A 26,045-nucleotide genomic window follows, 5' to 3' on the forward strand; every position below is an offset into this window, starting at 1 on the left:
ATACTGTTCTCAAATACTTCTAGTGGAGATGCTCTGGAAGGAATGAGTTAGGTATGGGAGCTACCATATTAGTTTGTCCCCTACGTGCTTGAAAGCTGTTTGAGCTAAGAAGAGGGAAGGCAGCCATGTGCTAAGAAATGTGAATAGCAGGACTATAAATCAGTGCTTCTGATAGGCTGATTCCATCTCGCTTTGCTTCAACCAACATTCAACCTCAATTTAATGGTTGTGAGGAGGGATCAAGCATGGTTAATCGTGTTGAAAATGACACTGGCCATTCCTCCAACATGATACGAAAACTTACAAAAGGCACTTTTAAAAAAAATTACTTTGAAAATCTCAAGTGAGGTATATCATATAGAAAAATCTGTTACTCTAAATGTAAGATTCTTAATGTTTTCTTAGGAGAGGTTTTAAAAAGCACCACCTCAAATAAACAAGAACAAAAGAAACAAAACTTTAAATAAGTCCTAACACAGAAATAAAACTACAACCTACTTTCTCCTAACCACACAGTCCACTCGCAGCCTTACCTAATGCCTTATTAATATTTTCTTATACTGAGCACATTTATAAAACTAAATCTGCTAAAAACCAAACTCATAAGGTTTTCTGTAAGTAACTCCCATTTAATCCTTAATTTTTATATTATGAATCCATCCATTATCACAAGTAATAAAACCAAATCAACAGCATATTTTCAAAACTCTCCTAAGCAAGAACTGAGGATACAGAAGTCTTATAAAATGTAATCCCTACCCTCAAGGAGCTTCTCATCAGATTCTCTATTCCAATTTAATTCTTAAAATTATTATTGTAGAAAACCAAAGTCCAATAGATAACTTTGTGAGTTTTTAGATCAAAAAAGAAAGATTTTCATCAGCTGAATGGACAGTAACAACATATGTTCCTCTTTGAAGAGGAGCTTCTGCCTGAGTCAAGCATAAGGTTCTATTTGGGGCTGCCAATCACAACATCCATTCCTTCTAGACTCAAACACATGTGATCCAAACTGGGTCAATCATAGCTCTGCCCTTGGATATCGTTTATATGGAACTAAAAGAACCAACCATACTCCTGTCCTTCCCATTGTTTGGTTACATTTGCCAATAAATCACCTCCTTGGTAAGCTAGTTGGAGCTGGACTTCTATCATTTGGAACAAAAACAATTCTTAGCTATACCAATCAGCTGTTCTCTATCTCCAGAGCACCTAACAACAGAAGTGGTCTTGGACTTCAGCAAGAGTTATCTGATGAATATGACTACTATTTTATGTATACATTTTGATTGTAAAGGAGCTCAAACACTAAACCTGCTATCAAGTATGTATGTGAAACTATCCTGATCTTAAACTATCTTGGACAACTGTCTTGAATAACTTAACATCCAGACACAGGTTGTTACCTGTGTCACCTACACTGGGTGAATAATTCTCAAATGATTTGTTCTACAAAGTTTGGACCTGCTGTAATGATACAAAGACCCCCTACCCCCTTCAACATTGCAAATTCCTCTTTCTGCCTTCTCACTTCAAATGCCTTCCACTTATTGTCATCCTGCTACTTCTATATCTCCACACATAAAATACATTCCAGTGTTACCCATACATACTCTTTCTGCCTTTTCACAGCAACCTAGTTAAACAGCTTTTCCCTCCTGGCCATATGGGCATCCCCAACAGCTGGACTTCCAACCATTCCTTCTTAGGTTCCTCTCAACCCAGAATAACTGGTGCCACCACAAGACCACATTTTGAGAACCATTAGACAATAGAATTTCTAATATTCCCAGCAACACTATTATCTCTACAAAATAACACTTTTTTCTTTTATTTCTCTGCATGTTCTGTGTCTATTTTGGCAATTAGAGGGACAGATTTTGGAAGTTCTCTGCCCTTCCCATCCCGCAGTTACATAAAACAAGAAATGTTCAGTACGTGAATATCAACTAAGAATACTGTTTTTTCAGCTGCTTTTCCTTAACCTTGGGATTCCTGGATTGAAATGGGGGGAGGGATAATAATTAGATATGATGCTTGAGAAATTGATTCCTAATAGTTTGTGAGGTTGAAGGTATTCGTCATTTCACCCACTAGTCAAGTGTTTCTTCATGGTTTGTTCCACAAAGAAAAGGGTCCTTGGGAGGCAAATCTGTTTGAAATTATTCAGTTCAAACACTGACACTGTGAAATTAGAAAGAAAGAGGTCAAATAACCTTACACCAAAAGTATCGGTGGATTTCCAGAGTAAAGTATCGTCTACCATCATGTAGCATCATGTAGAGGTTGTACAATGGCTACAGACTCTAAAGAGATAAAAAGAATTTAAAAATAAATAAACAGGATTTTCCTTACAGTAGAAAATATTCAAGACCCACCCACACCATTACCTCTCTCTCTCTCTTTTTTTTTTCCCTTGACCTTCCGCTGCTAACATAGCACTGAAATTACTACAGACATGGAGGAGTTTGAAATCTCCATTAATATTTACATAGCTTGCCACCCAGGCTATGACCCACCCTGCTGCTACAGAATAATAAATTCATCTGTCTCTACTGAGGCCTGAGAAGTTTTATTTCACTGGGGAGTAAGCCTAATTTCGGCTATCCACGTGATATGATTATCATGTCTGGTTTATTAGCCTGCCTATCTCTTGAGGCTATTTCATTGTAAAAATGTATTCAATAAAACTTTGGAATGACCAAGAATATGTAGATTTCTCCAAAAGTCTTATTTCCTTAGTAATTGCTAATATCACTAAAGCTCAAGTAGGCACAAGACCAAAAGGGAACAAGAAAAAACCATTCTGCAAATGTGCCATGAAGTATAGGGCCCCCTCGAAATGAGGAATGCACTCACCAGCAGCTAGATGCAAAAATGCATTTCCTTCCAGTAGCTCTCCATTCCAGTAAGTTATACTGTCCTTCAGTGAAAAAACAAAAAATAAGTTTAGAACAGTTGTTTTGATCATTTTGTTTAAAAATAAACAAATCGGAATCCACCTTAGTTTTAAGAACCGAAGTCTGCAAAGAAGTTAAAGGAAGAAAAACCACATGATTTCTAAGGTCTCTTCCAGATTTAAAATTCAAAATAACATGCTGTGAAATGATAAATCTCTATATGGTATAGATGGGTGCAATGGGAATTTAGGAAAGGGAAGAAAGTACGGCAAGGTGTTTCCAAATGAGTGGACGTTGGAGCTGTCTACAAATATTTTATTTTTTCTTCTAGCATAAGGGAGGCTTGCATAAACCCCCTTCTTGAAGTTAGGTGTGGCTAGGTGGTCACTTTGGCTAAAATGTCTGAAGCAAATATGACATATGTTACTTCTGTGCTAGAGCCCTGAATTGTCAGTGTTTGCTGTCCTTGTGCCCTCTTCACTGATCACCACAACCAGCCACATTCCATAGAGATGAACAGCTGCCAATGTGGATCCTGGAGGGAAGATGCCAGGGACTGGAGCCCCTGCACTAATGCTGGATGACATGAAGTACCATAAGAAATTAACCTTTGTTCTTTTAAACCACTGAGACTTAGGAGTTGGTCCTGCAGCATAAACCCAGCTCTGCTAACTGAGAAATCAGGGAGAGCTTTGGAGGGAACGTGAGAAATCATAAGAGAGTAAAAGCAAGAGAGAAGAAAGGGACTGAGAGATTCCAGAAATGGGATCTAGTCCAGAGACTCTCAACTGACCCAATAAATAAGAATATCCAAGAGTGGGCCTCAGATACCATAAATTTTCTTTTTTTTTAAGAATTTTAATTTTACTTATTTACTTTTTTAATTGAAGCACAATTGCCATACATTACATTAGTTTCAGGTATATACCTTAATGACTCAATATTTTTATATATTGGGAATGATTACCACCAGTCTGGTTAACATCTGTCACCACACAAATTTACACACGTTTTTTCTTATAACAACAACTTCTAAGATTTACTCTCTTAGCAACTTTCAAAAATGCAATACAGCATTATTTTTTAAAAAGATTTAAGTATTTATTTATTTATTTATTATCTGAGCAAGAGAAAGAGAAAGAGAGAGCAGGAGGAGGGGCTGAGGGAGAGGGGAGAGAGAGAATCTCAAGCAGACTCCCTGCCGAGCACAGAGCCTGACACAGGGCTCGATCCCAGGACAATGAGATCACAACATAAACAGTAATCAAGAGTTAGATGCCCAACTGACTAAGCCACCCAGGCTTCCCTGCAATACAGCATTATGAACTATAATCACCATGCTGTACATAATATCCCATGGCTTACTTATTTTATAACTGGAAGTTCATATGCTTTAACTTCCTTTACCCATTTCACCCCTCCCCCCACTTCTGGCAATCACCAATCCGTTCTGATATCTATGAGCACATTTTCTTATTGTTGAGGGGTTTTTTCAGATTCTACATGTAAGTGAGGTCATACGGTATTTTTCTTTCTCGGACTTATTTCATTTAGCGTAATGCCCCCAAAGTCCATCTATATTGTCACAAATGGTAAAACTTCATCCTTTTTATGGCTGAATAATGTCTCACTATATATATATATATCACATCTTCTTTATTCATTCATCCACTGTGGATACTTGGGTTGTTTCCGTATCTTGGCTATGGTAAATAATGTTGCTATGAACACAGAGGTGATATATCTTTTCAAGTTACTGTTTTTGCTTTCTTCAGATATATACTCAAAAGGAATTGCTGGATCATATGGTAGTTCTATTTGTACATTTTTGAGGATCCCCCATACTGTTTTCTATAGTGGCTGTACCGATTCACTTTCTCACCAACAGTGCACAAGCATTCCCCTTTCTCTACAACACTTGTTATTATCTTTTTGATAGTAGCCATTCTAAAAGGTGTGAAATGATATCTCACTGTGGATTTTTTTTTCCTAAATATACTTTTAAGTAATCTCCATAGTCAACCTAGAATCCGAATTCACAGCATTGAGACAAAGAGTTGCATGCTCCACCAACTGAGCCAACCAGGTGCCCCTCTTTGTGGTTTTGACTTTCATTTCCCTGATAATGAGTGATGATGAGCATTTTTTCATGTAGCTGTTAGCCAACTATATGTCTTTTTTGGAAAAATGTTTAACTTAGGTCCTCTGCCCATTTTTAATCAGATTTTTTTTTGCTAGTTTATGAATTCTTTATATAGTTTGGATATTAGCACCTTATCATATATATGATTTGTAAATATTTTCTCCCAGGTGATATGAAAGTACATCCACGGTCTAAATAGTAAGGGATAAGAGTAGAATAAGAGTGAAAGGATATGAATAAGTCACAAAGACCTTTTGCCTTGTCCCAGACAGGGTTTCCAAATAACTTCAACATAGGAAATAGACTTGTTAAAATTTTGTACGACCAAAAGAAAAAAAATGGCATGATGTTCAGTTAATGGGTTATAAAGATTTTTTTTTTAACTTTATTTATTTATTTGAGAGAGAGAGACAGTGAGAGAGAGCATGAGCGAGGAGAAGGTCAGAGAGCGAAGCAGACTCCCCATGGAGCTGGGAGCCCGATGTGGGACTCGATCCCGGGACTCCAGGATCACGCCCTGAGCCGAAGGCAGTCGTCCAACCAACTGAGCCACCCAGGCGTCCCCAGTTAATGGGTTATAATCGTAATTTTCTCTTACCACTTTTACGTTATAGATAGTATCAGTTTTTCAAAAACCTGAATCTTTTTTTTTGCCAAGAAAAAAGGAAAATTCAAAACCCCACAGATAATTCCCCCAAGTGACTCAAATGTCAGTATATCAGGTCACATGTCCATTCATTATCCACAGCACTAATAACACTACTATTTTTTTTAAGATTTTATTTATTTGACAGAGAGAAATCACAAGTAGGCAGAGAGGCAGGCAGAGAGAGAGAGGGGAGAAAGCAGGTTTCCTGCAGAGCAGAGAGCCCGACGTGGGGCTCGATCCCAGAACCCTGGGATCATGACCTGAGCCGAAGGCAGAGGCTTTAACCCACTGAGCCACCCAGGCGCCCCTAATAACACTACTATTAATGATATTACTAGCTAATATTTATCATTTTCTATGAGCAAGGCTTTGTATTGAATAATTTGTGATTATAACCTCACTTAGTCCCCACAATAACCCCATCAGAGAGTTTCTATTATTCCCCATGCAGCGTAGGAAACTGAAGTTCACAGAGATGAAGTACATTCACCAAAAACACACGATATCAAAAGAGTAGATCATGAAGAGGAACTCAGGTTTTTCGGAGTTCCATACCTGCTATACTGACTATACCAAACTGAGCCACCAAAATTTCTTTCCACTACATCATTTTACTAAATACCTATAACAGAATTAGAAAAAAAATTTTTTTAATTTGAAGCAGAAAGTATTTTAAGGAGAAAAAGAAATCTACTTATCAAGAAATGTTATTTCTTTGTGGGAAATAAATATGTCCAAGGCATCGCCGATGTTATGAAAAGAATTTGCACAGACAGGAGATTTTTCAACCACATCCCACACCCCCAGCCCTGCATCCTTATTCAGTGATAACACAGTCATTTGTATTACTCTACAATTAGCCCAAGTCAGAGTCAGCTGTTGTTCACAACTTAGTAAACCAGAAGCCAATTATACTGGCAATATTAACCAGTTCTTCTGCAGTGCAAAAGCAACTTCCAAACTGAAAATTTTGTAGTCAGGGGCTCCTGGGTGGGTTGGTCAGTTAAACATCTGCCTTTGGCTCAGGTCATGATCCCAGGGTCCTGGGATCGAATCCTATGTAGTCATCTTTGTCATTGTCATCATCGTCATCATTGACATCATCGTCATTATCATTATAGTCATTGTTATCATCATTGTTGTCATTATCATGTCCTCGTCATCCGGCTCCCTACTCAGTGGGGAGTCTGCTTCTCCCTCTGCCCCTTCCCCTTCTTGTGCTCTCTCTCTTCCTCTCTCTCAAATAAATAAATAAATCTTTTTTAAGAAAAGAGAGATATCAGAAATTAGATAAAATTTGGAAATTCTTCATTAAAAGTGGTTATTCTCTTTGGAAGTAAACTCTTAAACAGTCCTTATATTAAAAGAGCATTTGATAAAAATATAGCACATACCCACTATGCCTATAGAGTTATATGCTCCTTGACAGACACATAAATCTTGTAAGAAGTTAGAATGTTGCCATTGGTCTTGCTGTAGAGAACTCCACAGAGTTGTAAGAATTGACATGCCATTTAAAATCACATTACTTTTTCCAAGGAGTGAATAGGCATAGTAGTGAATAACACAGGCATAGAGGATGAGTGAGCACACTCACAAACAAGTCAGTGATAGCACTGATTCACTTCAAACCCTTCCCGGGTCTGGCACCAAATTTTAATGAATATGTGCATAATCCATAACATTCAGGAGACCTAAGTGGTCCAAGCTTAGAGTAACATTACATTCAAGAAAATAAATTCCAGGGGCAACTGGGTGGCAGTGGGTTAAAGCCTCTGCCTTCAGCTCAGGTCATGATCCCAGGGTCCTGGGATCAAGCCCCACATCGGGCTCCCAGCTCAGCGGGAAGCCTGCTTCTCCCTCTCCCCAACTTGTGTTTCCTCTCTCTGTGTGTCTCTCTCTCTGTCAAATAAGTAAAATCTTAAAAAAGAAAAAAAAAATAAAAGAAAAATTCCAAATACCAAAAGTATTTTAAAAGTAATTCAAATAATTCATTTGCATTTCTGGAAGACTCCATTCAGAATATCCAATGATAAATTTTAAATCTTATTTCTTCTCTTTCTCAATTCTCTAGGGTCCAGAATTATTCCCAGAGTAAGCATCGCCAAATTTTCCAAAACTCTCTATTGAAACACTGAATGGTAGGTTGGATTACTTATTCACTTTATCCTTTCTGACTCTGACTCCATGGAAAAAGTATACTTCCCCTACCCCATTCATATTGGTCGTGGACATACGACTTGCTTTGACCAGTAGAATAAGAGCAAACATAATGTATCCCACATGTCACAACCAAGCAGAGGCTTTAAATGTACTTGTACGGTTTGACTTAGTCTCTTGTGCTCACTTCTGCTTGCCTTCTGCCATGAGAAGAGGAAACCCCTAGTAGCCCTGAAATGAGAGACACATGGAGCACATGGGAACCTGACCCGCAAGGCTAGAACATAGCATCAAAGCCGATCACAAACCTGTATGTGAGAAATTAATGTTTTGTTTTGTAGGACACTGAGATTTGGTCTTGTTTGTTATACAACATATTGCTGTGAAAGCTAACAGGCAATGTGACTTTTCTCCTTTCCTTGTTTCCTCTCTCTCTTATCCCCAGCAAGCAAGCACCTGGTCTTTTTAGGAGGCAATAGGAGAGAGAAATTGGAATGGACAATACAAGGTTAACTTGGGAAAAGGAAAAAGTATTATCTACATAATGGCTGGAAAATGACATCATACAACATCAAAGAGGATGGCCTCTAAGACTGAAACATTAAGTCAACATGGCCATCAGTGAACCTTCCAGTCAGCAAAGAGAGAAGCACAGCCAATATCATCTAATGTCCAATTGGAGGACTAGAATAATCTCAAATAAAAATATAACACATCTCAAGGTGCCTGGGTGGCTCAGTTGGTTAAACATCTGACTTCGGCATAGATACGATCCCAGGGTCCTGGGACTGGTCAGGCTCTACTCTCAGCAGGATGCCTGCCTGTCCCTCGCCCTCTCCCTTTACTCCTCCCCCACCCCTGCTCGTGTTCCTCTCTCTCCTTCAAAAGAACAAAATATTAAAAATAAATAAATAATCCACCTTAGTTTATTTTCTTACAAGGAAAAAGGGACATTTGGGGCCTGGTATGAGGCATTACATTGGTAGGAACATAAGCCAGAGGTATCTCTCACTAATGTCCATACCTACTTGATTTTAGTCTAGTCTGTATTAGCCTAAGAACCCTCTGTGCCCATGGTCATGGCCTTTAAAAGAAATATTGAAATTATCTTTCACATGAAACTAAATACATAATTTCGAGATTGTTGTTAATCAATTAGGCCAACACATTTGTCATACCAGTTGCCTTTGTGCTTCCATTCTGCTGTGTGGCAGACCAAGAATGAACAGAGGCTTTGTCCCGTGATTGGTCTCGTTCTCAACACATGTGATCCTTTGGTAAATGGATATGATGTTGGTAATTATATCTTTAACCGAATTACGAGTTAGAATGTTCTTAGAAATGACTGGAAGCTGGGAGCATCTCTGCCTCCAGACAGATGTAGGATCATAAAACTCAATGAGCAAAGCACCCTCTTAAATAAAGATCCACGGCATCCCCACTGATGAGAAGTAGAGACGAGTTCGGACAACAGAGTCCCTTTGATTAGACTGAACATTACAACAACTAAATTTCTCTCAGACTCCTTAAGGTCAGAATCAATATAGGCTCGGGGTAAAGAACTTTCCATGTTGTTACTTAAACTGCTCTGTCCTAAGAAAGTATAAAATCGTCTCAAGGCTTTTCTTTAATAGTGTTAGCCATGCTTATTGCCACCAAAGAACTCAACACAATGAAAAAAAGTTAAACCGTGTGTCATTTTTCCAGTACCATGTTCCCTACCGCTGTCTCAAGGAGGCTGGTGTAAATAAGCCTTTTCTTATTCAAAATACCATGCTTTTCTAACAAATTAATATGCTGAGTCATTTTTCACCCATTTAAAATTACCAATATAGGACAACCATTTGCAAACAGCTGATGAGGCAACTGTAAGGAATGAGGAATGAATTCTAACATTTATGCCCTGCCTGGATGATTAAGATTTATAACTGTAAACCTGCAAGTCTCTGGCTTATGTATGCAAATGCGGGGCCAATTAATGATTCACCTGCAACTGCTAATTAAAGGGCCCAGGGTGATGGACGGCCACCAAGCCTGCAGATTGGGGCCTGGCTGTCCAGCAACATCTATTCCCACACAAAGGATGGCCCAAGGAGAGAATATCTTAAGATTAGCTCCCTGAAGAGCCATCAGAATTTTATATCTACTAATTTGGAAGGAAAAAAAATAAGTTGTGTGGGAAAATGTAATTATAATGCAGCTAGAAAATAAAAACAGGCGAAGCAAACCAAGCATTGTTGCATCATTAAAGAAGAAAATAACCCTTCTGGGTAATTTTCCCATGGAATTCAGAACAGGGAAAAAAAAAATTGGAAAAAGGTTTGGAAGAAACCACATGTGATTCTTTCCCCTCCAGTTACAACAAATTTCCACAGTTTTCAACTCAGCAAAATGCCTGAACCAAAGCTTGGCAAATAGCAGTGAAAAAAGTTATTAATAAAATAAAAAATTTGAGACCAAGCCTTCCAGACAGCTAGACTGAGTAGGTTCTCATATTACTTAAAAGAGGTTTGCAGAAATTTATTCAATTTCTGACTTCCAGTTTCAGTTGCAACAATCTAATTAAAATTCATATTCAAATGGACAAACAAACAAAAATGTCCTGCTTCTCAGAGTCCACAAGCAGCAAGTATCTATACAGCTCCAGTTCTCTCTGATTATCAAATGCTAGGACATCCCTTCCTGTTGTCACCCCTTTGGCTCAGTCACAGACATATATTATCAAATCATCACTAAGGCCACAGTGCTTTATGATCTACTGTATTTAAACCCACATAGCTTCATGATTCTCATGTCTCAACCCAAGGCACAACCACAATATCGACTACTTAAACCAAGGGTCAGGACTGTGCCCACACAGACCTCACCTTCAAAGGGTTGTTAAATGCAGAGTCTTATTTGGTCAGAAGCTTTTATTCCAGGCAGCCCTACCTGGTACATCTGGGAAGCACCAGGGTTCCTGCAGAATGGCTTCCTGCATATGGCAGCCAAGAAGTATCAAGAGCTTAATGAAGTGCCATTAAAAAAAAAAAAAAAAACTCCTTAATGGAGTGACCTCAGAGGAGAAAGACCAGGTGGGCAATGTCAGTACCACTACTGGCAGAAAAGTCTAGCAGATGCTCGTTAGGTTTACCTCACTGTCTTGGAGAAAAGAATAACCCTTAGCCAAGGTTTATGGAAATGCCGGACTTCCAGTCTCTCAGCTACACCACTACTCCAAGTCTCCTATTTGCTCAGCTTTATTTACAGTCCTTTATGTTCGACTTGTATCCTATTTAGTTTTACTCATTAAGCACTTGTATGTACAGTAAAATATATCTTTACAGCAAAAATATATCTTCCTAGATTAAATGTATTTAAGTACTTGCTGAGTGCCTACTGTGTGTCAGGTATTTCCTGCTGCATTATTCTCCGTGAATCTTTCCACCAAATCATGAGGCTGTGACTCGGTCATTAAATTTTCAAGTAGTAGAGCAGGCACTCAAGCCCCAATTCCAGCTCTTGCCATTCCAATGCAGCCCCACCCACTATTTGGAGACCCATTTTCTCCTCTTGCTTTGTCTTCTGTTACTTTTTATTTGAACATGATCCCTGTGCTTTTTGAAATTATCTTTTTGTGGCTTTTACCCATTTATCCCTGCTTTCCTCATGCCTCTGTTTTGATATTCTCCCCAGTTTTCTACACGTCTTTCTTCATACTCTTGATTCTTTGCCCATCCCCTTCCAATCACTTTTCCCTTCACACTGGGAACCCCAAATCCTTACATTATGGACAATACCAAGTAAAGATACACAGGCTGTCCTTACTGTCTATCATCCCTAGCTTCTTTTTATAGAAACTGGACAGGGGAGAAGTTAGGCAATAAATCCAAGGACCTGCTGGTAGTAGAAAGCTGGACTCAGTTGTCTAGAAACTAATCTGAATTCTCACCTTGGTGTTATTATTTACCTCTGAATTTTTTCTCTCACACTCCTTGACCATAATCACTTAATTCAAGTCCACTTTTCATCCCTGAATAGTTTTCCTGCATTTCTCCAACCTGACCTGTGCGGTCCTGCCCAACACTTTTCAACACAGATGTTCTAAACTTGAATCCTTGAGGCCACAGCCCTTGACTTACTGTCTCTGTTATCTCTAGCATTTGACACTGAGTTGGAGCTCCCTATATGATAATTAAACAAATGAATCAATACTGCTTGTTCTAGATTTCTTCACAGGTCCCAACACATGATTACCTACCCTCTACCTACTTTAAGTCCTCCCTGACTGGAATGCTTCCCCTGCAAACCCACCATTCTCATGGTTTATTTTACCAGCCTTTAAAGGACAAGTTCAAGTCTATTCTCTTACTCCATGGAAGAGTAAACACTTCATTTTACCTGGATTTTTCTCATCCCTGCGCTCCTAAAGGAATGATATCTACATAACCCAATTTAGAATTCAATTACATGCCCTTCTGTGACATTCATGTCAGTTTCCTCATAAGGTCTTTTGGAATAAGTGCCAATTCTTATGTTAAAATATCTGCATTTAACTAGAGCTTTGTAGCTTGTAAGGTACTTTTCTCACACAATATTATCTCTTTAATCTTCTCAGCAACGAGGAGACAGGTAGGGCTGCGCTCACCTAGTTTTGTGTGCCTCAGAGCCAGGCCTCTTCCTTCATCTGCCATTTGGTGATCAGTACTAATACTCCTGTCAACAGACTGAAGAATGACACATACTTCAGAGGCAGTTCCCATTTTCTCTTTAACTACATGCTTTTTGAAGGGTAGCAGAATATGCCACCCCAAAATCTGCCTCCTTGGCATAAAGATAATGTTAAGTGACAGAAGGAGAAGCTCTGAAACAGAGTAAAAGTTACCCTTTTATAAGGGAAATTACCTTAGAAAGAGGACCTGTACCAGAAAGAAAGTTATTACCAGAGATCACTTTTTCACCTGAGAATTTATCTGTGTGGCAGAGCAAAATTTGTTACTGTCTTTTGTTTGTTTATGATGAGATACAACTAATATATAACATATCAGTTTCAGGCATACCATGTAATGCTTCATTATTTGTATATATTGTGAAATGATCACAGCAATACATCTAGTTAACATCCATCACCTCACAGAGTTACAATTTTTCTTCTTGTGATGAGAACTTTTAAAAATCTACTCAGGGCAACCTTTGTTTACCAAACATTTCTTGTTCTCATTACAGATTGCTTTGTTGTTCCATAAATAGCCTTTCCCCCTGAAGCCCAAAGCCCCTATCCCCTTCCTTAGCTCAGGATGGTCTGTAAGCCTCAATCTTCTGACCATCTTTGAAGTATCATATCATTTGGGAGTTCCTATATGTATGTAATTAAAATTAGTTTTTATCCTGCTAATTTTTTTTTAATATGGGGTGGGGAAGTCTCAGGCAAGAACAATGAAGAGTGGAGAGAAAATTACTTTTCCTCCAGTACACTTTTGAGATGTATGTCCTACTATTTTCCTATTCTATATTTTTCCTTGCCTCATTTGATCTTAATCCTCTATTTCCCCTTTATACCTGTCACTAAAATTAAGTTGCATAAGGGATCCAGATTCCTTACACTGAGGTTTTAGGTCATAAATTCATTACATAGTTAGGATCTCAGGGTGACTAAGGCCACTAATATATGTTCACCATCGAGTGGACTCAGCATCTGGTCACTTAGATTAGGTTGCCTTAGATTATTCTAGCACCTCTTGAGGAAATTAAACCTGCTGGCACTTGTTCCACCATAAACTAAAATTAATCGGGTTGATTAGAACTTATTTTCAGGAGAGTATATGTTTTGAAAGACCGTGGGTGACAGAAGTTCAAAAGGAGCTCAAAATGGGTTCATGTAAAAGCATTTCTGAAGTTGTTGTCTGGTGGCCTCGATTCAGGATCAATGACCAACAATGGTCTTGAATTTAAGGAGCCCCCTACCTGGACTGACTGAATACACACCAACATCCTCGTGCTGTCCGTGGACTTTATTGTTTGGGACAATAGCTTTACATTTCAAACTTCTCTTCCTCCTTATTTGCTAAGCATATTCTCTGAGAAGAAATTTTGGCTTAACTGTACTTTTTGTAACACACATTTCTATGCATACTGTAGCATGCAATCACCATGAATACTGCTTGGTTTGATGATAAACTGAGGTGGCCTAAGAGAATAAATGTTATGCAAGAATTTAGGTTTTTAATAATGAAATCCTGAAACTATTCTGTATGATACTATAATAGTGAATGCATGTCATTATACATTTGTCAAAGCCCATGGAATATACAATGCCAAAATTTAATCCTAATGTAAAATATAGACTTTGGGTGAAAATGATCAGTGTAGATTCATTGAGTATAACAAATGTACCACTTTCATAAAGGATGTTGATAGTGGGGAAGTCTGTACCAATGTGGGGTAAGGGCTATATAAGAACTCTCTGTACCTTCCACTCAATCTTGCTGTGAATCTAAAACTTCTCTAAAAAGTAAACTATTAAAAAATGAAATCTAACTTTTACTATACATACACATATGCACATGTTCTAGAAAACTTGTTTTTTGATAACATGTCAGAAATATTTATGTACCTTGATTGTAAACTGTTTTTACTTTGCCATCATGACATTTCAATGAAAAGAAAACAATGAAAAGTATGCTTCAATAAAAAGTCAAGAAATCCACTGAGAGAATTAAGTCTGATTCCCAATAACAGGAGAAAACCTCAACAGAAATTCAGCCAGCATATGGTCAATTTTAAACTTAACAAATACATCTTCAAGATTTACTAGCTTGAAGAGATGAGTTGTAGGAATTGATACTTGCACAGCCTTTTCCAATCTTTGGCTGTAACCATCCTTTAGGAAAGAATGCTTTCTTTTATTTTCTGCCTTTGATCCATACGGGCCCAGGCTTACAACCTGTCAACAACCTCTTCATGCAACCAGCAAGTGAAAACCCTCCCTTGATAAACAGCTCACGCCCTTGTCCTCAGCACCAGAGCAGCTGTTTTCTCAGGTTCTCCCCATGCATAAAGACCAGGCTTTATCATGGGCGACTCTAATACAGTAGCTGCAACCAATTTATGAGAAAAGAGCTAGACAACAACCTAGACAGAGTTGTTTCTCTGCTGGTTTTATATCTACTCCTCCCCTGGCACTGACTTTCTGAAGCTCCCAATGGTCTAATTTTTCAAGTCATTTGTCCACTTCCAACTCACCTTGGGAGAAGTTTCAAGTGATAAATATACAATGACTGAATGAAGTCTTTCCTAGCTTATTCACGCATACTGAATTAATTATTAATTTTTCAAACATGCTCTTCCTCAGGTCCCATTACTTATTCTTTCAGCTCCAGGTGGTCAAGGGCTCACATCTGTATTATCTCTGGAATTACAACAGTAAGAGGGAAAGCAGAATGGCCAGAAAGTAGAAGGAAACCTGTTATTCTCAGAAAAAGGTCAGAGGCCATCCTTTATCTCACATATCCAAAGACAGTGAAAGGAAAAAAAGAGAAAGGGAAGAAAAGTACGTAAGCCATTAATCTAACACTGTAAACACAGTAAAACTATCATAAGAAGACCTAAGCTCGTTTGTTTTCTAAGGAAATTTTTTTACCCATCAAACAAGAGTCAAGATTCTTATTTTACTAGAGTGGTGACAACCTTTGCTCTTAGGCTGGAAGATCATTTAGAATCTGTACTCATAGTTTTCCAGATATTTTGCTCCTGTACATCTGAACAGAAAGAAAAAGCCCAGGGGATAAGAAGTATTTAGACAGCAAAGAATATTAAGCTCCTTTGATAGGAGCCCTGTTGACACTTCTCTTTTCTTTCCATCACCAGCTCTTCATTTCAGGAGGAGCTGGAGATAAAAAGAGCTTGGGATTAATCAGAATACATGTCTCATATAATGCATTTCATATGCTTCTAATGATTCCTACGAGATACTAACATGTTAGGGAAAGTGGTCATAGATGCCGTGACCTCAGTCTGTCAAAACCTTTCCCCCAATCCCTGGTGATCTCTGTGTGTGTGTGTGTGTGTGTGTGTGTGTGTGTGTTTTCCTAGGCCACATTCAACATTTACCCAATTAACTAAGTCTTTAAAACTTCCCCTGTGCCCAAGGGAAAGGGAATGGGGGATATAAATGAAATAAAATGGACCATAATTTAATAATTGTTGAACCTGAGTGATGAACACAAGAGTTTATTATACTATTCTCTCAACATGTATTATATATATTTGAAATTTTCCCTAATAAATTTCCCATAATGAATGATTAACCCTCCCTCCATCATCTCAGTGAAGTGCAGTATTTCATAAGAAGCAAGGCAAGGAATGCCCCTTCTTTTTTTTTAAAGATTTTATTTATTTATTTGAGAGAGAGACAGTAAGAGAGAACATGAGGGAGGAGAAGGTCAGAGAGAGAAGCAGACTCCCCGTAGAGCTGGGAGCCCGATGCGGGACTCCATCCCGGGACTCCGGGATCATGACTTGAGCCGAAGGCAGTCGTCCATCCAACTGAGCCACCCAGGCGTCCCATGAAGTGCAGTATTTTAAACAAGATTCAAAACATATCTCCCAGAGGGCACCTGGGTGGCTGAGTGGGTTAAGTAACTGACTCTTGGTTTCAGCTCTGGTCATGTTCTCAGGGTCCATCAAGCCCCACCTCCAGCTCCATGCCCAAAGGTGAGTGAGATTCTCTCCCTTTTCCTCTGCCTCACCCCCAATATGGGCACGCAGGCCCTCTCTCTCAAATAAATAAATCCTTTAAAAATATCTCCTAGGAAACACCATAGTATCGTTACTCATAATTCTGTCCCTGAGCAATACAGCAGAGTCCTTCCTTGTCGCTTACTGTAGGTAATTCAGTTTACTTGATCTTTTCTCATGCTACTCTGCCCTACTTTTGCACTTAAAAAACATAATCAGCTATTTTGACTGGTGCATTGTGAGTTATTAGTTCTATGCCTCCCAATATTGTATGCATTTAGAAAGAGGCTATGAAAAGCAATCCTAAAAGAATGGCTTGCCCAGTGACAAATCAGGGAGATCATTTGTGGGCTGGTCTTCTATGGCCCCAAAGTAGTAGATGCTGTTGGTGCCCTGCCCTGATCCCCTTCACCAGCCAGGGTACCCCCCTCCCTTAGCTGCCAAGAGTGTTGCCCAGAGGTATGCTGGTAAATGTTGAACAAATGGCTTTTGGTGGGTGTATAAATGGCCTCCATGTTTGGGTTTTGTTTGATTTTCCTGATGCAAATACTCCCATCATGCTATCAGGATGAGGTCTCTGACCTGGGAGTTGGGAAGCAATGCACATAGCCAGCTCTGGTGAGCTATATAAGCAGACTCTAGCACACTACTGGCTGCACACAACTCCCAGCTGTTTTTCCTCTTGGGAACTGCTCCCTTCTTTCCTTCCTATTCCCTGAAGAAACGTCACCTCCAGACTTTGTGTGGGAATTGCCACAGGCAATGACTAACTGATATGGAGGTACAAAATCCCAGCCCCCTTACCTCAAGCAAAGTCAACTCTATGATGTAATGTATTCATTATGCCCATTAACCAGGTTTTATTCCTTGAGACCACATCATTGTTAAGCTCTTTCTCCTTTCCTATCCTGTTTCCCTCACTTATTAGCAAGTTATTTTCTTTTTTCCCCCTTAAAGAGCATGCCCTCAGTAAACTGCATGCAACTTAATGTTTGCCTCTAACTCTGCTTCTAGGGAACCGAACCTAAGACACATTCAAAACATAGCCTCAAGGATAAGCTTCCCCAAACTTTCTTTCCAACAACCCCTAATGCAATGAAAAAATAATTAGAATACCAGGAAGTCTAGAAGTATAATCCAAAGCATTCAACTTATAAACCCCACATTTTAAAAAATCTTTGATTTCACAAAAAACGCATGCAAAAATTTAAACTATGTTCCATAATATCTGTGTTTAACATAAAAATGTCTTAGGTCTTCCTTTTTTCTCCCCTGAATTCTTGAGTAGAATCAGTGCTCCAAGGTACTGCACTATACTGGTCCCACAACGTTCCTTGTCTAGGGGTAGGCATGCCCCCATCTGGAAATCCTGATCAAAGGAGCCGGGGGAAGTCTACACTCAAAGCGGATCCTTTATCAACTGTCTCTTCACCACTACAAGCTAGTAACTGACTACCCAAACACAGTATCAGTAAATCCTGTTTTCTCCTTTAGTTTAATCAAGGAGGAAGAGAGGATAGAGATAGGACAAAGGAAGGAATTTAACTACTGATTGCTAGAACTCAAAGTAATCTTTCTAGTCTTCTGTTTTACAGATGAGAAAACTAAGATTTAGAGCATGAAAGTTAGTTTGCTGAAGCTCAAGAAATCAGTTAAAGCCGGAGCCAGATTCCACATGTCTCTGGATTCCCAGGTCAGAGGTCTTCTGCTTGCCCAGGGTGCCTCCCCAGCTTTTGAGGAGATTTCTGAGATCAGTACAGGAACAGAAAGAACTAAGGATGTGGTCACTCAGTAAAAAGTCTCTGCTGATTCCCTAAGGTTGGGTAGCGGTTTACTTAGCAAGGCTGCCTTCAGACTCCAAGTGTTTCCAAGTGAGAGTCAGAAATTGCTTCTTCAGCCAAAGGAAACCTAAATGAGAATTGTCTGGTTCTTCCCAGCTGGGGACCCTTGATAATAAATGGTCTGAGTATGCCCTCTGGTGACTTTCTGCTGAGTGTTCAATTTAGAGACAGTGCAATTTAGAGACAGGAGGTGGCTGTGAAAAAGGAGGGGAGGGAAGATAGACTCTTGGAAATGGTTTTTTCTTGCAACAAATGTGGAGTGGGTGTTCTGTCAGCAAACTGCTGTGGAAGTTGGGTAAAAACGTAATACAAGTCTACGCCTCTGGTGCATTTGTCTTTTGTTCTCGAACAATGACTATAATTCTCCTTAACTGCACAATTATTTCAATACTTACTGAATTCACATTATATTAATACAAGGCACAGAAACAATAACAAATTGGTAGGCATAAAAATCCCTAACACAATTTTAATTTAGGCATATCCTTCTCTGGTTTACTGTATAATATGATCACCCTTTCCCAAGCAAATGAGCAAAAGCATGCCCCTAGGTTCTCAGAAAGGAGCTCATCTTCTCAAGGCCACTGCTACTTCATTTTTGGTGACATATATTTGAGAAAAAGAAGACCAACACTTGTGCTCCAGGATATACCCCTGAAGACGTTGAAAGGAGCATTGAGTAGAAGCACTGGGAAGCAGAGAGACTCAAATGCAAATTAAGGTTTTTCTAGGACAATGGCCCAGATATATTTGTCCTTTTTGAGTCCTTATATGGATCAGAAATATAAAATGCTAACTTTAGAAAGAAGAGCATCTATTTCAACACTCCCTCACACCAGGACTAGTAACAGTGGTAACTGTCACTTGTTGAATATTTGCTAGATACGAGGTAATGTGCAAAGAATTTTACGTTAATTATTGAACTTAAATCCTCACAAACATAGAAGAAAGGAACTACTATTATATAGATGAGAAATCTGGAGTATGGAGATATTACCTAAATCGCCGAAGTTCACACAACCACTAGCAAAACCAGAACTTCAGCACCAACCAATTCATCAACCCCCAAGCCCATACTTTTAGCCATCCTGACATATGGCCTGCACAGCCTTCCTAAATGGCTGTCCTGTCCCTGTTCTTTAATTTATCCAATAATGAGCAAATAATCTCATTAGCTAACAGCTCTCACTGCTTAAACAACTCCTATTCCCTGACGTTTTGCACCCTTTGGTCCTATTCTACTGTTCTACTAAAACTATGCAAAAGGCCAATTCCTTTGTGTCTACATGACATTCCTTTAAATACTTGAAACCAGGTATCAAGTCACCAGCCCTATCCCCCAGTCTTCTTTTCTCCAACCTAAACAGCCCCAGATCCTCCCACTCTAGTTTTCCAGGCTTTTGATTATTGGGGTTCACTTGCTGTCCCCTCTCCCCACAAAATCAAAACACAATATCTAGTGCTGAGCCACACTCAAAATGGTCTTCTGATAGCAGAGTAGAGTGGGACTATTATTTCCTTGCTATCAAACCACATTTCTAATTAAAGAAAGCTGAACATGACCTTAATTCTCACAGCAGCTACATCACATTGGTATTCAGACAGAGCTCACAGTCAACAAGAATGCTCAGCCTTTCTCACACACAGAAAGTGAGATCTCCCCCAGCCTATAAATGCAGGCTACATGTTTCACTGAAATGAAGACTTTATTTATTTTAAACTTCATATTCTTATTCACTCTCATTTCTAAATTTTCCTCTCTATTGAGAGCATCCAAACCTCACACAAACATGTGGAAAAGATAGGGTCAAGAAATGAACAACTGAACCTCCCTCCTGACTGTCCTTTGAATATCACCATCTACTGCCCCTGGGTCCTCCTAGTTTAACTGTCACCCAGCTCCCTTATCTTCATCTTTCCCACAAGGACGTCACCAGAGAGTCTGTCAAGTGTCTTCCTGAAATCCAGACACTTTCTGTCTGTGGCATTTCCCCTCCCCACCAGTCTCTCCTCTCTATCAAAAAAGGAAATGAGGTTAGTTGGGCATATCTTGTTTTTAAGCAAATCCACATTTAGTGAATCCAAATTTATATGTACAATAGGTTTAATGGGACATTTATCTCAGAAAATATAAAGTTCCTCCAAGAAGCTGAATTTTAAACAGATTATAAAGAATCAGTATGTTAGCTACATTTGTTCCACTTTTCAAAAGCCCTTGATAAAAACACATTTTCAGGACCATCAGTTATCATCGTGAAACTCAGCATTGGTGATAATGCAAACACCACTTGAAGACTACATTTCCAAATTACAATTAAACTTTGACTACAAGCACCTTAACCAGGATTGGAACATTTTCTGCATCATAATCACCAAAGAGATATATCTCACAAAACAATTTGGTACTGGGGTTGAGTTCTGCATTTAGTACACATTCACTTCCACTTTTGAGAATTTTTAGAGTTGTCATCCTGGACAATGAAAGTTGAGCTGGCTCTGAAAAATTTCTATATCAGAGACAAAGATTCCATTGTGTAAGCATGCCATACATACTAAAACCAAAAAAGTGAATGACAACATTTTAAAAATACACTATTTATCAAAATAATATAGCACTTAGAATATGTCAGGCATGTTCTGAGAGCTTTACAAACATTAATTCATTTAATCCCCATAACAACCCTTTGTGATGGTGACTTATAGTTTCTTCATTTTAACAGAAGGGAAAACAAAAGGCACAGAAAGGCTAAGTGACTTGCCCAATAACACACAGCTAGGAAGTGACACGAAGCATCCATAGGCTACCAAACTCAAACAAACAAACAAAAAGTCACAGATATTCCATTACCTCTCTGGGCATTCCCCCAAAATATCCTAAATACTTTAATATTTCTCTTCACATCAACTGGCAATATTATATTCATCTTCATAAAAGAATAGGACAAAAATATAGAGAATAAGAAAAATTAAGCAATGTTCAGGGCCATGCAAGGCTGGTTTTTATTTTAAAATTCTTGGATCATGGGATGGCTCAGTCGGTCAAGCATCTGCCTTCCGCTCAAGTCATGATCCTGGAGTCCTGGGATCAAGCCCCCTATTGAGCCCTGCTCACTGGGGAGTCTGCTTCTACCTCTGCCCCTCACCCTGTTCCTGTTCTCTCTCTCTCTCTCTCTCAAATAAATTAATAAAATCTTTTTTTAAAAAAATTCTTGGATCATTTAGTTTCAGTTTACTGACTTTATTTCAACTCCTGACCTTGTGGAAGTCCCCAATGTCTGCTACACTGTCTGATCCTTGGTAGGTACTAAATAAATCTTTACTGAATTCAATTGATTTCTGTTTGAGACATTCTCAAGCTGCCACATGTAGAGGTAGTTAAAAAGCCCCAAAATCAATCCCCAAATACTTCTCAAGTCCTATTAGCTTATCCTCTTGCTTACAAAAGATTTAGACCCATATTTCTATAATCAGGATTTAGGATATCTGGCCTCACAAATTAGATTATGCATTAAAAAATTTAAAAAGTGACTAGACATAAACCCCAACAGAATATCTTAGTGTGGTTATAGTTTACACAGATTTGAAATAGTGTAATACTAAAAAAAAAAAAAAAAATTAATAAAATCTCTTCATGCTAAAAATGTAAAGTGATGTACATCCTCCAAATAGAAGTTCTTTTCAGGATAACATAATTCCAAAGCTGGCAGGCCAAATGAATTATAAAACTGAATTGAGGCTATTGCCTAAATTATTCAAGTTTTGAATTATGCAAAGTTTTCAGGGCCACATCCCTTCATAAAATGCCACCAGCCTCTACACATCACCAAGGGAGAGCACTAATGAAACTCTTCTTCACAGCTTGATGGCTACAGTCTTGGAGGCCAAACAGAAGCCGCCTCAAGCCACAAAGCTGCCCTCTAATTCTCAAAACTCTATGGGGCACAATAGAGAACAAATCCTATGATGCACCATGCACCCATGTTGTGTGATGAAATCCAGCTGAAGAGCCCTGAGACCAATTTGCACCTACACATCCCAGTGTCCATGGTGGCGGCCCTGAGACGGCCGGTTCCTGGGAGCTCAGAGGACCAGCGGTCCACCAACACCAGAAGCTAGAATCAGCCTCTCTAGACTCAGCAGCTCTCGGACTTCATCTGAATGAGAAACCACAGCTCTATTAGATGCTCCATTGTCTGAGGGTGAGAAACACTGACAGATAAATCGCCAAAGGAGCAGTGTGCCAAGCCTGCTGTGCTGGAGCAAAGGCTGGAGATGTCCTGACCACTCCCACACTGCCAGGCAAACACTCACACTCAGAGCTGGAGAAGGAGTGGGGAACACAACAGTCTATCACGTCTTCCCCTTCATCACATGCTTACTGGAATCATCCCTGGTCCCTATTCAAGGAGTCATTAGAAAGCAAGAACAGAAAAAATAAAAAACAAAACACACACACACACACACACCCCCAAAAAAACCGACCAACAAAAAAACACCCTAAGGAAGGAAAGGACCTTGGAGTAAAGATTGGGGTGACGATGAAACTAACAAGGCTGGAAGTCTTTGACTAGCATGTACAGATCAGAAATAACACATTGCTGCTTTTCTTCAGTTTTATCCTTCCAGTGGCCTTCCTAATTAGGAAAAAACTAAGACCAGTCACTTTTGGTGCCTGGATCAACCTTGTAAGACACACTAAATTCTCCCTGTAATGCATAACTGCCAGCCTTCCTCACTCATCTGGAGTGATTTTTCCAATTAACCATGACAGGCATTTCACTCAAGCCCCCTATTCTAACTCAGAGGCCCCGTCCTGAAGAATGAGACTTCAGGCGGCTGCTGACACTTCTTTTGTCATACAAGCTGCTCTAGACAAACAATATTGACTACAAATTTGTCAGGATTTTCTATGACCATCAATCATTCCTGCCCTTTTGCCTTCTTGTGCGCCCCTGAATTTCCTCTTCACTCCCACCCTTAGCACAAAGCAAAATAAAGCAAGAAAAATTAAAATCTTTAAAGTTAAGAGTCCGTACACATCCTGGAATATCTGGAATTTGATGATTCACTCGCTATGACTAAATATACCCTTTACTAGGGAAATTAAAGGCTATAAAATGATATACTGACTCACAAATGAATGCTATAGCTTCATGTCAGAATGCCTGGGGTTTTGTTTTTTCACTTTTTCACAAGATCTCAGAAGATACAAGGCAGGCAAAGTTTTAATCCACAGTCCCAAAACTGAACATCAAAACTGAAAATACAAGGTATAGGAAAATAGGGATCTGTGGAAAACTAGAGTGTGCATCTCCACTTAGTTTAAAAAAAAAAAAAAAAAAACAAAAAAACACCAAACCTTAAACACTGTACTAACCAAAGTTACAAGGTATTAACCAAAGTGCCTCTGAGACCCAAAATCACAGATGGGCTGCCAGTCTGCAATCCCTGGTTTCATGTACGTACATACACACACACACAGACACACACACACACACACACACCCCTCTAGTACTATAACTCCTCTTTTCTCCCCTAGGGACATGTGTAGATTTTTTCCAGACAAGACAGATGAAAGGAGAAAAGGCAGAAAAAAATATACAGACTCTCAGTTTACATTTTGCTCATACAGGCAGGATTCAGAGGCCTCACCTTCTGCTAAAAACAAAAACAAAACTCCCCAAACAACAACAAAAACCCCAACCTCCTGTACCCCTATTTCTTATCAATAATCAGAATTCTCACAGTAGCAAAAACTTTGAACTCTGCTCCCATCTCTATTCTGTGGGCACTGAAGTGATTCTCGCATCCAGAACCACAACTCTCCCTAGCTCATCCTTAAACAGCCAGGGGGTGTGCTTACCCCTCTTACCAAAGGTGAGGACCATTTCTAAGAGCTCTTCTGCAGAGCTCAAGTTGGGACAAGGGTCCCCATCACGGTGGGTTCTAAGAGGGCTGGTTTGTGTCTGCTGACAAAATGGCTGATACCAGCCCCAGAACCTCCAAAGTTACAACATCCTTCTTTTGATTCTTGAATGAGAAGGAATTTGGGTTTGGGGGGCTGGTGCTAATTAGAGTTTAACATTTTCTTCTCTCTCCAAGGTTTTCTCAGCCAACATGCTGGTATTCTGTCAGCTCAGATGACAGATTAACAGGAATGAGACCCAGGCATCTTGCTCCCCTCCAGCGCCCCTGCCACTTGTAAGAACAACCGTTTCCATACAGTGAAGTATCAGCTGCTTCCTCAGCATGTTTGGGGGTATATACACAATTACCGTGCTGTTTGCAGGTTTGTGCCATAATGGAAGTTAAAATCAAAATGTTTAAATATAAAGCAGAAATTTCACAGCACATCTAGTTAACATGGAAGCTAATTTCATCTTTTTTTTTTTCCCCTTGTTTATGAAAACCACTTGTTCCAAACTGATGTAGCTTCAAAGCAGGGGGTAAGGGTGAGGGAATGGATGTTAGGATTTGGCCATTTGGGAGATGGTGCCCGAACCACAAGGAAAAAGGATACAGCCTAAAGCCAGCTGTAGAATCGTCATAACGGACAATACAACCAATTTGTTTAATGGGGAAGAAGTTAGGCAATGTACTAAAAACCACAGGTCTTTGGGGCACCTTGGTGGCTCAGTCGGTTAAGCATCTGCCTTTGGCTTAAGTCATGATCCCAGTATCCTGGGATTGAGCCCCATGTCAGGCTTCCTGCTCAGTGGGCAGTGGGAGGTCTGCTTCTCTCTCTCCCTCTGTAGCTCTCCCTGCTTGTGTTCTCTCTCTCTCTGATAAATAAATAAATAATATTTAACAACAACAGAAAAAAACCCACAGGTCTAATCTACATTTTTAAAACTTATGAACATGTCTAGAAAAGCTGCCTAACTCTTCTGTGCTCTGTTCTTTCAACTCAGAGAGGCCCAGGAGACTCCATCTCTGTCCCTCTTCTACTTCAGATACAAGCAATAGTGCCCAAACCTGCATAGCTATCAGAATAACATGGAAAGAAAGACTTTTTTTTTTCAATGAAGATTTCCTGCCCTCACCCCAGGTCTCACTCTTGGGCAAACACAGGGTACATGAGTCAACTCTCCTATTCCTTTGTCTGGGGCAGATACTAATAATCAATACCAGTGCTCTTTCCCACTGAGCCCAGTCGAAGACTCAGAATCCTTGTCCAGGGGGAGCTCCAAGCAGCTACCTCCAGTCAGTGAGAGCTGGGTCACAAACTGAAACCTGAAACCTGTCTGTTATCTCCCAGTAAGAATCAAGCAGCTCACCCACATTTTGTGCACAGCTGCACCTTTAGCCCAGCATCTAAAATAACTCATTGGATATTCTTTTAGGTTTTACAAAATCTTTTTCAAATACCTGATTTCCTTTGGGGCTCCCAAAAACCATGTGAAAGGAGATGGGCACGTACTATTACAGATTTGACATGTGAAGACGCTGGATACCATGACGCTATGTCCTGCCCAGGGAAAGAGCTGATGAAGAGGAAAGACAAAACAATAAACAAACAACCAAACAAACGAAAATCCTGATCTCTTGCCTCCCAAACTAGCATTCTTCTTGCCACATCGAGCTGGGCATGGAGTATTATGGGCAACGTTACTACCTGAGCCCAGCCAGAAAGAGAG

At 39.5% G+C, this 26,045-nt stretch overlaps 1 long non-coding RNA gene across 1 annotated transcript; it reads right to left on the reverse strand.

Moving 5' to 3' along the window:
- Positions 1 to 2,227: 2,227 nt before the first annotated feature.
- On the reverse strand, positions 2,228 to 25,834 carry LOC122917924. The gene is made up of 3 exons (XR_006386541.1): positions 25,777 to 25,834; positions 2,860 to 2,923; positions 2,228 to 2,306 (listed from the first exon to the last, which is right to left on the reverse strand). It is a non-coding gene; the product is annotated as an uncharacterized LOC122917924 (long non-coding RNA).
- Positions 25,835 to 26,045: the final 211 nt, after the last annotated feature.

Source organism: Neovison vison, chromosome 1 (assembly GCF_020171115.1).
Source record: "Neovison vison isolate M4711 chromosome 1, ASM_NN_V1, whole genome shotgun sequence".
Classification (NCBI taxonomy): Eukaryota; Metazoa; Chordata; class Mammalia; order Carnivora; family Mustelidae; genus Neogale; species Neogale vison.